The sequence below is a fragment of the Cavia porcellus genome, unplaced genomic scaffold (assembly GCF_034190915.1).
Source record: "Cavia porcellus strain 051 isolate PalLab524CR breed Dunkin Hartley unplaced genomic scaffold, mCavPor4.1 scaffold_30, whole genome shotgun sequence".
Classification (NCBI taxonomy): domain Eukaryota; kingdom Metazoa; phylum Chordata; class Mammalia; order Rodentia; family Caviidae; genus Cavia; species Cavia porcellus.
This window is the reverse complement of record NW_026947513.1, coordinates 37,081,103-37,098,285: the sequence shown is the minus strand read 5'-3', so window position 1 is coordinate 37,098,285 and position 17,183 is coordinate 37,081,103. Positions and strand designations below refer to the sequence as shown.

Genomic DNA, 17,183 nt, shown 5'->3' with positions numbered 1-17,183 from the left:
ATTAGTTCAAATGGATCACAAAACTAAGAATCAAACAAACAAACAAACAAACAAAAAACATTTAGTTGCTAGAAAATCAATCAATTAATTATGAATGCACACAACTTATGAAGGATCAGAGGGACAAGATAATGAAGAAGCGAGAGAAGGGGCACAGAACGTAAAGGCCCTCTCCAGGTCTGCCGGACCCTCTGTCTGGCTACCAAACCAGAAGTGTTCTCAGCATCATCCTTTGGATTTTCACGGAGTTTTTAGTAGGCGTGATTGGTTAAATGATTGGCCCTGGTGATTAAGGTGATCTCCTGGCCCTCCTTGGAGTTTGGAAGGCGAGACTCAACTCTTCTACCTTCTAATTACATGATGGGTTCCCCTTGCAGCCAGTTCAGATCTGAGGCCATCCACAGCAAAGCAGAAGTTGAGTTATACACGTTAATCTGAGAGACTCCAAATGTTAAAGAAAATTCACTTACTAGTCTAGAGATTCTGGTGTTTTAGGTGTTTTCAGTCCAAGATGTAAGACTCCCGTTTCCTCTGAATTCGTTTTTTAAATAGAAAGAATGCACTGAATGTAACTTCCTGGTATCTACCAGCCGTATTTATACCATTGAAAGAATAAGGATACTTTTCTAACAAATGAGTTTAGAAAAGGGGAAAAGACATACCTAGCTGCTTTGTCTTCCTCTCTCACTGTAAGGCACTGTTACGGTTTATATATTTAAATGTCCCACAAATCCCACACACTTATAGGTAGAGCTTTTGGGGAGTGACTGGATCATGGGAACGTGCTACTTGTCAGTTCATTAGTTCCTTGCTGGGTTTATAGCTAAAGGTGTTATTGGGAGGTAAAGCCTGGTTGGTGGAGGTGGTCACTGGGGTGTGACCTGGAAGCCTCGGTCCCCTTCCCGCCTCCCTGGACCGCTCTTTGCTTCTCCTTTGCCATGATGCCCTGCGCTGCAGCCAGCGGGCCATGGACTGAAAGCTCAACGAACTGTGTGCCAAAATAAACTTCTTCATTTAATTTGTGGATATTAGATGTGATGTCTCAGCAATGAGACACAAAAATAAAGCAAGAATTTCAGTGTGTTGATGTTTAGTACTGTCACTCTGTCTAGGGGGCCACACAAGTATCCTGTGTGGTTGACACTGCCTAGCCTCAGGATATAATCTAAGAGTCCACCAGGGCAACCATATTCCTAATCTCTTGATCTCATCAACAAAAATCCCCATTTACTTCTCAATTCAATTAAAATTTATGCATGGGAAAATATGCTTCATATTGGACCGAGTAGACAGTATTACAGTTATTTCAAAGTACAGTGGATCATCAGACATTCAGATCTTCAATGAAAATTATTTAAATATTTTAAAAGATAGTATTTAATAACTAATTTTTGTCGTGCAAGTTTATGTAAAGATTAAATATAAATAATCATTATTCTCAGAAAGAAGGGAGGGGAGAGGAGAGGAGAGGAGAGGAGGAGAGGAGAGGGGAGGGGAGGAATTTAGTATGTTGACCCTTTCAATTAGGTAGTGGTCAGTTATATACATTAAAGACTGACACATTTGACTCATTCAGAACTAAGTATTCATACAATTGAATTTACATTCCATTCCATACATAATATATTCTACATATTTTTGAAATATATCATGAGAAATATTAGTCTGACATTTTTGTATTTACAGGTAAAACACATCACATATATATTATCCTTTTAGTTTGTTTTCAACAAAATATCACAGACTATGTGCTTCTTAGTAAACTTTTAGATAATGACAAACAGCAAAATTAAACTATAATAACAGCTCAGTGAGGCATGATTGCAACACAAGAAAATTCTAATTTGATCAGATTTCTTCAGATTCTATAATGCAGACGTTTTAGTCATGCTGGTATAGGCATTTAACTCTACGAAACATAAAATTTTCCACTAAACATTTCCTTAAAGGAAGACAGGAAGCTACCAATGAGTTAAACACTAGTAACCCCTTATTTCACTAGAAAATTTTTAAAAAATGAATATTCTCCAAATACAATTGTATCTACAGTGACCAGAGACAAATGATTGCAATTACTTTAACTGAAACAATCCTTTTGTAGATTTAATATTTTCTATATTCTGAATTTTACAGTTTCATTTATGACTTAAGACTTTTTCCACATTGATGATAAAAACTCAATAAAACTTAAAATAGGACCTTATCCCTAAGTGGAAAATGTATAAGCAAAAATCCAAGTACTATAATTCTTTCCACCACTTTTTAAAATTTGTTTTCCGTGAGAATCAAAAGTCCTCCTTCCACATGAATTGTTAACAACATCCAAAAGCCAGACGTTATTCTAGAAATGAAAAAAAATGCTTAACAAAAACAAAAAAGGTACTAAAAATGCAATCTTTTAAAATATAAAGAAAACAGAACATCCACATGAGAATTATAACAGACTGCTCAGTGTATTCTGAAAACACGTGATATACCATTAAGCGAATGTAATTAAGGACAAGGGAACTGTACTCCCCCCCACGCACACACTTTTGGGTAACTTTAGCTGCACATATGGAGCATTTTGTTTCACTTCTGGTTTACTTTCTTTTAATCAAAGACCCCCACTGTAATGCCTTCACACAGGGCTCAGTGTTGCGGTTTCCATGGAAACCATAATTCTGAATGTCCTAACTTGTGTGATTAAAATTTAACACAAAGTAACATTGATAGTCTCCCCCATTTCCACTACCACCAATATCCAATTCTAATTAGCAGCACAATAACTGGTTTGGAGAGAACAAAGCTCCGTGGCCACCACAGCCTAAACTGGCAGTTATTCACAAGGCGTCTCGGAAACACTACATAGTGATGGTTCTCTGTTACAGAACGCCTGCTTCCAACAGAGGAATTAATTCTAGCTGACTTTCTCTTCACCTCAGGAAAATAAAGAATATCATTTTGTTCCTTTATACACTAAGTGAGATTTTCGTAAATTTTTAATTCCTTATATCACATGCCTGTTCAGTTGCAGTAAAAGCTTGCTCCAATGCTAAGGTAATAAATGAAGCTATATAACACTTTAATTTCTCACAACCACTTACAATAATTATGGTCACTTCTATAATACGTATACTGCCCTCTGCACCATGAAACTAACCCTTCCGGATGTATTAATAATGAAGGCACGACAGATACATTAAATGAAGTCTAAAAACTGAGCTGCATTTTTCTCCTTCCTTTTTTTTGAAGAGTGCTCTCCTAGGAGCTGATAAACTCTCAGCACTGCATTAGGGAAATATATTTCACCTTGCTGATTATTTTGATTTGCTGAAAAGAATTACTGTGTATTATCTCAGGGGCCTCCCTACACTGATGGTCTATCGGCTTTGGCACTCACTGCCTCTACTTTAAACACAAATTTACGGCATTAGTCAACACAACATTTTACATTTGGAAATTATACTCGGGCATGCTGATGACTTTCTGTCCAGTTTATCATATAGCACATATAAGAACAAACATAATAACATTTCTCCCCACTCCTGAAATCCCACATGAAGTAAGTTTATAGAGCAAGAGGAAAGACTTTCAAATTTTAAACACTTAGCATCACAAGAATACTTTGGTCATGAAGTCTAACATGCTCGGTTGTTAGCATGAAAATGAGGCCCAGGGAGGTTTCATGAAATTTTCAATGCATTTGCCATCGGAGTGAGTATTAGTAGTTTAGATTTGTACTGAATGTTTTGAATCATTTATTAAACAACAGTGACTTTTTTGCTATTTAACATTTTTTCCTGCTTTTAATTATAAGCCTAAATATTTCTAAAATCTAAATAATTCTGCCTATATAAGATGAACAGCATTTGTAAAACATACCTTAAAATGGTAAAATAGGAATAAATTTGAAAAATCGTATTAAGTATTACTGTCTGATAATAAAATTGTACTTTACATTCAAATATGCTGTCTGAAAAATTAGATCTTTCATATAGTACAAATTTTTAGAGTCAAAGCTAAACACCAGTGCCATTTGCTAAAAATAATTAGCTCCAACTATTAGAAATACTTTAAAAATTGTAAGCGCCAGCCTGGCAAGTGCGAAGTCATGAGTTCAATCCCTGGTACAAAAAAAAAAAAAAAAAAAAAAAAAAAAAAAAAAAAAATCATCTGTATCCCTGAGAGTTTCACATCGTTCATTAAAATGTTAACATTTTAACTGAAGCTCCAAATATTAACTGAAGAAAGTTTTACTTTATACACAAGTTTGACCTTTAGATAAATAATAATTTTAATGATTTCTGAATTCACAGACAATTTCCGTTTCCATATACTTTCTTCTTACAAGTACAGGATTGTCCTGTCCTATAAATGGTCCATTCAGGAGTTTTATTTCTAATTAGAATATGTTAATAAATTCAAGTAAACCTAGAGTAAGTTATTGTTTCTACAGCCATTAAAAGGAATGAACAAGGAAACAGGGTGGCCTATGCGGACGGGGAGGATGAAGTATGGATAGTCTGGGAAGGAAAGTACAAAGGGATTCCTTTATTTAAAACCAGGATTCCTTTATTTTCAATTCTCAACGTCAGATCTAATGGCATTGCTTCCATAAACATTAGGTTCTGAGAGATCTTTTGCAGATGTCACCTCTTTTTTTTTTTTTTTTTTTTTTTTTCAGGATTAAAACTAATGAACTAAAGTATAGAAAAGAAAAAAAAAAAAAAAAAAAACTAGAATGGTTTTCTACCCCAGAGAGCCCATAAATTGAACCAGATGATTAAAGAAAACAACAACAAACAGAAGATGTCAAAACATTGAATAATCAGCAAAACTTAGCGAGGCCAAAATGGTCAAAAAGAAAAACGTTGTTTTACTGAGTAATATGGGTAGAAACACCATGAATTAAATTCATTACCCAAGTTAGGTGGAAGACTTTAAAAACCAACACACATAAGAAAAATAAAGAAATAAAGTAATTCAGTGAAAAAAAAAGTATATTTTTCAAGGTGAACTGTGGGGCCATTTATTGTCAATACAGTAACAGCTCTTTATTCTCATCCCATGATATTTAATCAAGGATTAGTTAAACAGACTTTTGATGTATCAAAATTCAAACTATTTTTTTTATTATTTTTTGGGGGCAGGGTTTCTCACTATGTATGTTTTTTTTTTTTTTTTTTTTTTTTTTTTTTTTTTTTTTTTTTTTTTTTTTTAAATCGGTACCAGGGATCGAACTCATGACACCTGCTTGCAAGGCAGGTGCTTATGCCGCTGAGCTAAATCCCTGCCCCAGGTCTCTCACTATGTAATGCAGCCTGGCCTTGCAGTCACTACTAGCCCAGCCTGGCCTTGAACTCGCCCAGATCCTTCTCCCTCAGGCTCAGCAGTGCCAGAATTGCAGGCATGTGCCACTGCACCAGACTGCTCTTCAGTTTACACTTCCAGTAAACAGCCTATTCTAACATTCAACGGCTTCTTCCTCTGAATTCTTTGGCATACCGGGAAGAATCCTGACAAACTCAGCCCTGCGGGTTAGTGAGACATTGTGCAGCGCTCTGGTTCCTGAGGCAGGGAAAATGTGTCAACATCAAGGATGCTGTGTTATTTCAATACATGCTGTCTAGCCTGCTGGGTGTGATAAAGACCTCAGAAGTAATATGAAGAATAGTTCCCACCAGCGAATGCCACAAAGCATTTGTTTACAAAGTTCAGATTTACTAACCTGTCCGAAATACAGGATGGCGCGGTTCTCCAGTGACCTCTTTATCACTCACGCATTATATTTTCTACCCCTGTACACCCACACAATCGTGGAAGTGAAATACAGGAAAATCTTTTATTTAAACTTTGATTTTTTTCTTTGAAGTTGTAAGTCATACTAAAAAGAAAGTTAGCCTATCCTTAAGAAGCCTGAAAAGGCCAACTAACATTCAAATTTGGGGGCAAGAGAGATGAGTAACTTCGATGGTTCTTCACATTTTCCCAAAGGGGTGGAGGATTTTTTTGTAGCACTTAGAAAATGCAAGAAATAAGAGGATTAGCTGAATCAGTATCTTTGGAAGGCTGGTGCTGACAGACTTGGTAAAAATACGGGGAAAGTAGGAAACAACAGAACAAACTACAAACTGAGTTAGCAAAAGGTTTTCAGTTCACAATTTTGGGCAAGAATGTGGGTTCTGAATTCATCTGAAAATTTTAGCAGGGTCACAGCAGCTCATATGAGTTCATATTTGCCCCGATTTCTCCATATTCGCCCATTTTACTCTTGAATAGTTTTATTATGAGTTTTTAATGCTGGTCAAGACGTGGAAGTAGAGGACACGTCAGCATGTGTCTCATTTATCTTGTTAGTTAACCTCTTTCCTGTAACAACACTGCTGCCTGGTGTGACTGTGAATTTCATTTAAAATTCAGAAAGATATATAGTAACAAGGGCAAAACTTTTAACAGCATAAAAAGACAGGCAGTACTCATATGCAAGAAAAAAGAGCTCCTCATGTAGAAGTGCTACTTTTATAAAGACTTGAAATAACTTGATATAGAATTTGATATTTTCTGTAAAGGTACACTTCTTGAAACTAAGTATTATTATATAATGCTATTATCTTAGACAATTAATAATATAACTTAAAACTTTCAGTCTGGGGATACAGCTCAGCAGTATAAATGCCTGCCAAGTGCAAGGTTTTGAGTTCAACTCCAATATATATATATATATATATATTCCACTGGACAAGTCTTATTCCTTTCAGTAAGAATACAGTATTATTTTCCTAATAATAAATCTACTCATATTATTTTTTCTATACTAGCATTAATCTATTCCCTTCCATATCAGTTTTCCAAATTGTTTTACATTAAATTTGCTTCTTGTCATTCTATTGAACTTCAGTTAAAGCATTTGAAATTATGATTTTATGATCTAATTCAAATGTGTTAAACTTAGTTTTTTTGAGATGAAAACTTTGTGGCATTTTGTCAAATGAATTGGATAAAATATCATTTTAACAAACTTATTGTGCAACTTTAACAATATCATTGCATGTTTTATATGCAGTTATAAAGTATTCCATAAGAGAGAGAATGCACCTGAAATAACATACCACAGAATAAACCAGTTATATAAACTTTACCCAGGGTAACTTCTCAAAAAGTACATACAGAATAAAGATATTACAAAGTATTTTCTCTGCTCTACTCCTAAAAGTAATTCCTTTTAAAAGGTGATATTGGGCTGGGGATTTAGCTCACCAGCACAAGAACTTGCCTTGCAAGTATGAGGTCGTGAGTTCGATCCCCAGCACCAAAAAATAAACAAAAGGTGATATCATACATAATTATGGTTTTGACATTTACTTCTATTGGTATAATGATACAAGCACTTATTTAGCTCAGATCTTACAGTATCCTGAATAAAAGTCAGCCATAATTTCAATTACTTATCATTGGACTAGCCTGAAACTGACAATTCAAAAGTATTGATAATTCAATGGACTTAATCATTGACGATACTCAAATGAAATAAAAGTAACCTATTAAAAATTTCATTTGTAGAAAGCTAATAACAGAAAACTACTTCATTAGGGCCAAAAAACACTAGAATACAATTTAACACAAAGTATTTGCTTACAAAATGTAGTTCTTTTATTCAATTTTACAACAGTAAGTTTACATGATTATACATGCATTCCCACCAATTTTTATGAAAACCTAGCCATTCACATTTTTTGGCAACAAAGCCAAAAACAATTGCTTGCTTCCATTATACTTGTAAGAGGCAATTTGTGAAGATACTCACCAGGAATTAAATGTCGTAGATAAACATTTTAGCTAATTGCATTATTGTTCTCAGAACACTAAAGGCAGCAGTAGGCCAAATCAAGAAATCAAATTTCTTTCTTTCTTTTTTTTTTTTTTTAAGTAATTAAATTGTCTCCTACTATCACATGTTAGGAATCAGGACAAAATGCAAATAGTGTACATGCTGGAGACATACGAAACATGGGAAATATTCATTAACTAAAATTTTTGTTTGAAAGATGAAAAAGTATGGTTTTCTAGCACCAAATAAGTTCTACTAGTACATAGAACAGAGATTTGTGTGAAACTGCAGTCAGGGGAGTTCCTCACTTCACGTTTCATCAGTGCTGAGAGCACTAGCATTTGTGATCAATTTATAGACCACTGAATCTTTCATTCTGATCAGGAGTTTGTTCTACCTGATCACTTTATTCCAACTTTAAAGTACTTCTAATATTCCCAAGGCATCTTTTTATCAAAATATCACAACAATACATTGATAAACTGGTCTTCATAATCTTTCCTTAAATTTCACTTGAGTTACTTTTTTCAATACTCTGTCATTCAGGAAAATGATAGTCCCTCTGCAACAATTATACATTATTCTTTACTAAATAGAGAACATTTGTGCCATGGACATTTTCTAAAAATGTTTCTACTCTGTTCTCCAGTGAGAAAATACTTTAAACATGCTAAGAGTTCCTAAGGCCTCTCTTTGAGAATTATGACTTTGTCTTCAAGTTTCTATCAGAGAACCTGGCACATTATCACAGGACGAGCTGAACACGTTTATATGCAGCCATTGAGACCTCTGGTTTTCTCCAAGCCAAGAAAATGTTTTTATGACAGAACACATGTAGGTCTTATTCACATCAAATACTAATATAATATGTACTAAATAATTTCCATATATTGAAATTTGTATTTCATCTTCATTAAATTTCAAGATTTGCAATGTTCCTTAGTATTTAAAATACATTACTTTTTAAAAAGCAGCAGTTATTCTGTATTAGAAACTTTAGCCAAAACTAACATTTTTAAATGAGCCTTCTTGTACGCAAATTTGGAGGTCTTTTAAAAAAGATCATTTATTGTGAATAAAGGAAAACTTCCTTTATTATGAAGTCTACATTTTACAATTAAAGAGAATCACTTCTTAAATAAATTGCTGACAGTTTGAGTACTGAAAAAATGTTAAAACTGGGGCAGGAGGTTTAGCTAGGCGGTATAAGCACCTGCCTTGAAAGCAGGCAGTCAGTCGTGAGTTTGATCCCTGGTACCGATAAAAAGGAAAAACACACACAAAAAAATGTTAAAACTATAATGCCTAATAAAAATTAAAAATAAAATAAAAATTTTATGGATATGAGCATACATTTCCCTCATGTATTTAGTTTATCTGAATTACATATATAGGATAATTCAAATGGAAATTTTGAAAAACAGGGAAATCAATAATTCTATAATAGTTAAGTAGTCTTGACTATTTAGATTCTTTTCAAACAGCAAAACTTTTTAAAATTTTTAAGTGTTTTATAAAGTCTTTTAAAAATGCATACCCTTGACTTCTGTCTGAATGTGTTAAGTACACAAGCAAACTTTTTCTTCACAATGGTCCAAGATCATCATGGAATTGCAGTATATATATATATGTGTGTGTGTGTGTGTGTATGCTTTGGAAGGAAGGTCCTTTATGTATAATCTCCTGTGCCCTCACTAATTGCACAGGTAAGAATAACACAATCCAGAGAGATTCTTTGATGTGCCCTAGTCCCATAGCAAGGTAAAGGTAAGAAGTCTTGGCCGAGGATGAAGATAATTTATTTAGGTGTCTTTCTAACAGAAACTATATTTGTCACTCACAGGTTTGTACATACACACAGAATTTTGCCCTGACATGGAACAAAATCTGCTCTATTGAGTCATTTTTCTGTTATGATTTGCTATTTCTTTGGCTCTTATTATTCCACTTATCTACTGTCAAGATTTATGTTTAATTTTTGATGTTCATATCACTTTTTAAAAATTTGATGATCTGTAATTGTAGAATTTCGATTGACTAAAATTTGTTAGAATATATTGTAACATTTTGCTTCTATGAGGGCCCTTTCCATGCTTAAAAGCACTTGATCTGAGCACTAGTTTAAATAAATCAGTCAAATATGGCAGGTGGCAAAGAGAACAGTCAAGGCATCCATGCTTTGGTTAAACATGATGTAATTTACTACAGAAAATGAGATTCATCCATTTAAAAAAAGTGAAAAATGTCACAGACAAGAAAAAAATCATAAAAGTAGCATTTTTTACTTAGATGACATAATTTTCCTACCAAAATTCAGCAACTAGTAAGAGTAAACTTTGCAACAGTTGGGCTAGCATTTTAAAAATTAACAAAACTTAATACCAAGTTAAGGAGATAATTTTTCCCCACACTATCACCTTTCATAATAAAAACTTGGCGAGTGCAAGGTTCTGAGTTCAATTCCCAGTAGAAAAAATATCTACAGCACATTAAACAGAAATAGAGACAAAAGCTCAGAAATAAAAGAATCAGTATACTGTGTACACTTAATGTAAGAATTAGCAGTGTCATCCCTGGGTGTTTTTCACGAAGAGATGAAAACATACACATGCCTACATACAGTCACAAACACAAAATGCTCTAATGTTATAATAACTTTAGTTGTGCCAAAATAAATAAATAAACAACCCCAATGTTCTTCAGTAGTTCAGTGGATACATGAACTGTGATACCTCCACACAGGCGCATACTTCTCTGCAACAAAAATGAATGAATTGCTGATACATTTGAGGATTTACTAGAAATGAATCTCAAAAGGAATATGACTAGTGAATGCGTTCAGTCACAAAGAGCCATCGATATGATTTGCTTACACATCATTCTGAAAAACGTAAAATCATAGAAGTACAGAATAACCCCGTGACTCCTAAGAGTAGATATACTAAAAGGTCATGATTTGAAAGGAGCATCTGGAAGGAAATTTAGGTGATAACACTTTTTTGCTTAATTTATTAGTTTTGTGTAGGTCATATATTTCATAAAATTTCTCAAATAAAATGAAAAGGAAACAATTATAAGCACAGATATAGACACATGATGGTTGCTGATATATTTATATCTATATAAATTCATGAAACAATACATGCTTTTAAAACACACGAGTTCAATTAAAAATAACAAACACAGTCACACCAAGAAAACAATCAATAGCTAATCATGCACTGTTTTTAGCTATGACTCAAACAGAAATGCACAAATATTCGAAATTCAGCATTTTTTTCACTCCACTCAGAATGGCATTCTTGAGCAGGGAGCAGTTTAAGACCAACATCTGATCCAGCAAAGAATCAGAATACAAGTTGCTGGACTACCACTCGCTCAGGCTTTACACGCAAAAATAAGAATTCATGGAAAATTAACATTATGAAGAGTACTGTGTATGCACTAATTTTATAATATAAAAAACTAATACTAGCCACTTTGAAATAAATTTTAACAGAAAAAGTTAAGTGAAAAGCTGTGGAAAATATTTACACTAGGATACTAAGTAACTGGTTATGTTTTAATTAATCTTTACCAAAACTCTATGGAAATGGATTTTATTGTTGTTTTGGAAAGCATTTTTGTTCATCAGTGGATATTCTATTCCCTGCTCACTGCTTGTGGCCCTTTCCATGCTGTAAATAGGGCTGGACAATCTGTTCTGTACTCAGCTGACTGGCAGCTATCATTCCAATGTCAGACTTGTCTCCGTGCAGATTTCCAAAGATTACCATTTATGCATGTAAATTCTGAAGGGCATTAACTATACAGCTGACAGATTGTGACAGCCACTAGATTTCCAAGAATGCATAAACAGGACTGACTCTCTGAATAATTAACATGTTTTTACTGTGCGTATGGCCAGTTCTTACATTTTGCCCTTCTCAGTGTGGACTGGAAATTCACTAGATGATGTAATTTCATATCAAGTATAAACTTTACTAAGATTTTGGTAATCAAAGGAGTAAAACAGTGGGACAAAGTTGTAGGTGTTATGTTAATAAAGATTATTACTATCTAGAGATGAAAATTATCAGTCAGCTATGGAAGTTAAATCCACAAAAAACTAAGCATTGTCATTTCCTTAAAAATTCCATCATTACTTCTGTATATATACACACACAGGCACACACACCTTTAAAGAAACATAGAAGGTTGCTGCATTAACAGCACCACAACCAACGGGGTTGACATTTTCCAACTTGACAGTCATTCCTGATTTTCAACTTTTCTCTCCCCAGTCAAATGCAGTCAGTCACTAGGATCTCTCAATTTTATTTTGCAAATATTCTGGAATGAATTACTAGTAATCAGATCACACTGTTGTTGCCTTAAGCTGGATTTCCATTACACCTCAATGGATTTATTACAGATACTTCCCATAGAGTCCACTTGCCTCCGGTGATAGAGTCACTGAAATGCTTCAAGTTCTCTTTCTATTATATGAATTACTGAACAAAGCCAGTGCTACAATATAAAGAACACATAAGTTTAGAAATTAAAAGGGTGCTTTAAAGAGATAATATTTCCAATGTGTGAACTAAAGGGTACAGACAACAGAATTATGTCTTACGTAGCAATACGTGTTCTGGAGAACAATAATGTGGAAGATGGGACACACGGTGCTCCAGAGCAGTTTCCATTTATAAATAAACCATGCTTTTCACATGCAAGGAAGGCCCCCAGAGGAAGAGGTGTTTGAAACCTAGGAAACAAGCCGTGTGCATAACTGAGAGACTGCTCCAAAGAGGGATCAAGAAGACTCAGATCTTACAGAGTGGCCTAGTGGGTTCTTCCAATGGCAGGGAGAGCAGGGCAGCTGCACTGAGGCCTCAACAGCCCTTGGCCTTACCATGAGAACAGGCGGTCCAAGAAGGCACTAGGTGTGTGCTCCTCATCCCGGCGGGAGGCCTGCATGCAAAGCACATTAAGGTAGTTGCCTAGGAGATGCCCGGAAGTAGTCACACAGAATATGCTGGTGAGCGTGCAGTGTGTGAGAAAGATAGTGTAAGGACCGTCTCACAGATGCATGCTATGAATTGGAAGAGTGCAGATAGTAACCAAACTTTTTCAAAGATGGTTTTGCTGAATAGGCTTATTTAAAACCTAAGATTTGATGCTCTGTAATTAAGCAAGCACGTATTAAAATACAGAAAGTACATCCTTTCTCCAGCACATCTTTTCACTTGAAGTCTAAAAACAGCATTTTATTTTACATTTACGTGGTGTTCACAGTATGTACGGCTGTATTCTAAATGCTGTCCATTGGAAAATTTTGTTAATCTCATGTTACATAGGGAAAGTTAATGCACTTATTGGGTGTATGTCACACACAGGATCATCTGTCTCCAGTTTGAGGGCAGTTTCCCCTGTCTTCCCAGTTGGTCTTGCATCCAATTATTAAAACGGAGTCTAACCGTTCTTAGCGCTGCTTGTAGAGTAAGGGGCCAGGCTACGAAGGGGTATGAAGTAATACCTAGGGGTGAGGAGCACATCCCATGTATTTATTATGGTGGCTCTTTTGTGCTAATCAAAGCAGAGCTATGAACTAAAAATAGTGCATTGGCTGTATGTAAACTATGTATCTGTAAAGGTGATTTTAAAAATACAATCTAGCAAATGTCATACATTGACAGGTGGAATAAATAAAGAATAATTTTCTCATACTATATAAATTGTTATACTATTTGCTGCACTTTTATTGCAACAAAGCCTATCATCTTTCAAAAATATTTTCTAAGTAATACATCGTTATCTGTTGCTATATACTTTTTCACATAGGAGTTAAGCCATTTTTACCACAGCAGGAAGTCTCAAATAACACATTTATAGACTTATCATGAAGTTTTTCGAAAATTTTTGGAATCGCAAGATTAAGAATGACTTTAAAAACTGCTAAATAAATCAGAAAGATTTTAAAATTTATGTCTTACATGTTACTAAAGGTCCTGTCATATGTGGTGCTGTGTATAATCATTATCAAGTAACTTTAAAAAATATATTCTTAGGGCAAACTTAATCATTTCTAAGATACAAGATAAATCCATAGTTCATAGTCTTTTTTGATTACTTTTAAAGTCTTCTTAGTCCCTCAGTATGTCTGAATATGTTGTTTATATTCATACAATGACACTGAAATTGCCCTTACAATAAGAGCAGGGGAAAAAGTCAGGTGCCAATTTTTTATCATTTATTTCAGCAGTCTTAATCAAATCACCTTCATCGTGCCATTTTTTACATAAAACTACATAAAAGAAACTGTCTCAATGTGAGGACAAGTGCAAATTTGACAGTAATCAAATGAATGCACTTAAGCAATGAGGCAATTAGGACAGTAGTCAACTTAATTGGCTTTAAATATGCTTGGGGGATGGACTGGGAGAGCTCAGTTCTGGTTAGTCTTCTGGGTGGGTCACTGAGAGGGGCGAGGCTTTGGGATAGATATCCCCACAGGCTATTCTCTGGCATTCTTCCTCTGAACTGTTTTCCAACTGTCATGAACTGGGTATGTGGTTCTGCTCTGCCCTTCTGACATGATTTTTGTGCCTTAAAGCCAACTGACCACAGAAAGAATCTCCTTAAAACGTGAAGCAAGTTAGACCTCTCCTCCTTGGAATTCTGGTTGGTGGGTGCTGTATCTAGCAATAGGAAAGCAGACTTTAGGGAAAACTGGTAGCAGAGAAAAGGCTATAAGTGTACCTGACTCTGTGGTAGAAGCTTGTGAACTGTCTGTGGAAGGAAGTTGGGGTTGAGGATCAAAATGCTGGAAAATGAACTTTATGGATGATTCTGTTGTGAGTTCAGAAGACTAGAATGCTGTTAGGAATGCAGAAAGAAAGGCCAGTTGCAGGAGGCTTCAGTCAAACAAGGATTCTACTGGTAGATGGATCAAGACCATGTGTGTTTAGATCTGGAAGACAATAGCTCTACATTTATTTTATCTGATGGAAGAAATTTCATTCAGGTGTGGCAAGGATACTGATGGAAGCTTCCCACCAGACTTATAGTGAGAATTGGGTGCAAAAGTCAGAGCAGAAAATTTTGAAAATCTTAAGTTGTGGCCAAGAAGAAATCACATGTAAATTCAAGGCCAAAAGAGATTAGTGCTTCCTAGAAAGATTAGTGAAACCAAGTACTTTGAACAGGGATAGAAAAAAAGATGCCTTGTGGACATCCCAGAAATCAGCAAAACCTTACTTATCCCAATCTCAAGTGTAAAGGTATCAACCTTTTATTTCAGAAGAGGGGCTTTGGGCTGCCTGCTTCACATGGACTCATGCAGTATTAGTTCCCTATGATTCATTTCACTGTGCTCGGACATCCAGGCCCTCAAAAGCCTCTGCAACTACAGTCCAAGGGGTCCTGGCTACTATTGACTGCAGATCTGGGTGGTATACATGTTATGCTCATTTTACTACCATACAGAACTCAAATTTTTGAGTCATGGAGGCCAAAGGAAGACCTGAAAGGTCTGGAGAAGACCCCTAAGGGGCAATGTGTGGGGCATCAAGATTGTAGCCAAAGTGCACTAGATTCAGGAACTCAGAGATGTCAGAAGTGTGGAATGTCTGCTAAGGAAAGCTGCAGGACATAAGAGACAGGTGGATTCCAACAGGCAAGGGTCTATGTGTGGGGCAACCACAGCCCTTAGAACTGAGTTTAACTACGGATGCCAGATACAAAGCTACAAGACTTGAAGTTTACTTGCTATGTCACATTTTGGTCCAATTTTTTTCTATCTTCTATTTCTCTCTTTTTGAATGGAAATATTTACACTGTGCCACTGTATCTTGGGAATTTATAATTTCTTCCTTTTTTTAAAACAGAGATTCACAGTTAAGGGTTTGCTTTGAGTCCTATAATAAATCTAGACTTGTGCTTTCAAAAAATGGTGTACATGTTGAGACTTTGGGAAGGAACCATTAACTTTCCAGTTGTATGCACAGTACTTGTATTAGGCAGAATTCTGGCCTTGCTGTTGTGTTTTATTTGGAGACAAAGACAGTGTAAGGAGAACTGTTGGGTGTCAAGTTGACAAGGGTGGAGAGGGGCTGTTATGCTGGAATGTCTTTCTGATTGGCTTTGGTATCCACCATGGAGACTGATGGAGCACATTTCAGGTGTATGGATGTTTCAGAGAGGTATGGCCTGGGGAACTGTACCTGCTTCTTTGCCCCTGTTCCCACTTTGCTTCTCGTGTCATACACGAAGCATCTCTGATCACTGTGCCCTTCTTCCATGGTATTTCTGCCTTGAAACCAGCTGACCAGGGGCTCAATTCCATAAAACATAAGACAATCCAATCTCTCCTTTTTTAGGTTGTGGATGTCAGGTACTGTGTCTAGCAATTAGAAACGTGACTAATACAAAGCAAACGCCATAACATCAGTACACTAAAGCACAGTAAGAATATAACCGCATATATATTTAAGTGTATAAGATAGATAACCATATTACTGAGTTTTGTTGGATCATTGAACAAAACTGTTTCCAGTATCATTGTTTGAAAGTCTACTTTATATGCTTTAATTTTGAACAACTATTTCTAAGATAACAATATGTAATCTATTAACTAGTGATTCCCTATTGTTTATTTTTTCTAAAATTGTGTATAATTTGTACCCTACTTTTTTTTTCTTTTTTTCCTTAATTAAAAAAAAAAAAAAACCTAAAAAAAAAAAAAAAAAAAAAAAAAAACTATCACCACTGCAACCCAGTGACATACCACCTGACATTCATAAGGATGGCTGTAGTTAAAACGACACACAGTAACAACTTTTGGCACTATGTAGAAAAGCTGGAGCATTCATGTTTGTGGCTGGTATGCTAAATGGTTTAAAAACTTGGAAAACATTTTAGAGGTTCCTCGAAAAGCTGAACTTATATAGCTCAGCAGCAGTGTACCTGTCTGGCAAATGTGAGGTTGTGAGTTAGGTTCCCGGTAACAAAAAAAAAAAAAAAAAAAAGCTGAACACAAAGCTATCATATCACCAAGCAAATCTCTTTATGTATAGAAAAGAATACACACAATTATACAGATATTTCTACACAAATGTACCATGTTAAATTATATACTAATATCTTAAAATGTGAAGAAAAAAAAACAACCTCCAAATATTCATCAACTGTAGAATGAATAACACAATCTGGTACATGCATCTAATAAAATAACATTCATACATTAAAAATTAATCATGTTGCCCGGGATTTAGGTCATATAATTCATTCTGTGTGATAAAGCTACAGAGACAGAAACTATGCTGCCAAGAAAGGAGATGAGAAAGGAATGGGACATAATCACTAAAGGACGCAAAGTAAATTTTAAGGATGA

At 35.2% G+C, this 17,183-nt stretch overlaps 1 protein-coding gene across 40 annotated transcripts in view; it reads right to left on the bottom strand.

The window, feature by feature from the left end:
• Positions 1–17,183, bottom strand: part of Adgrl3 (adhesion G protein-coupled receptor L3) — a 798,686-nt gene that overhangs the window by 602,988 nt on the left and 178,515 nt on the right. The gene's annotated exons all lie outside the window — the stretch shown is intronic.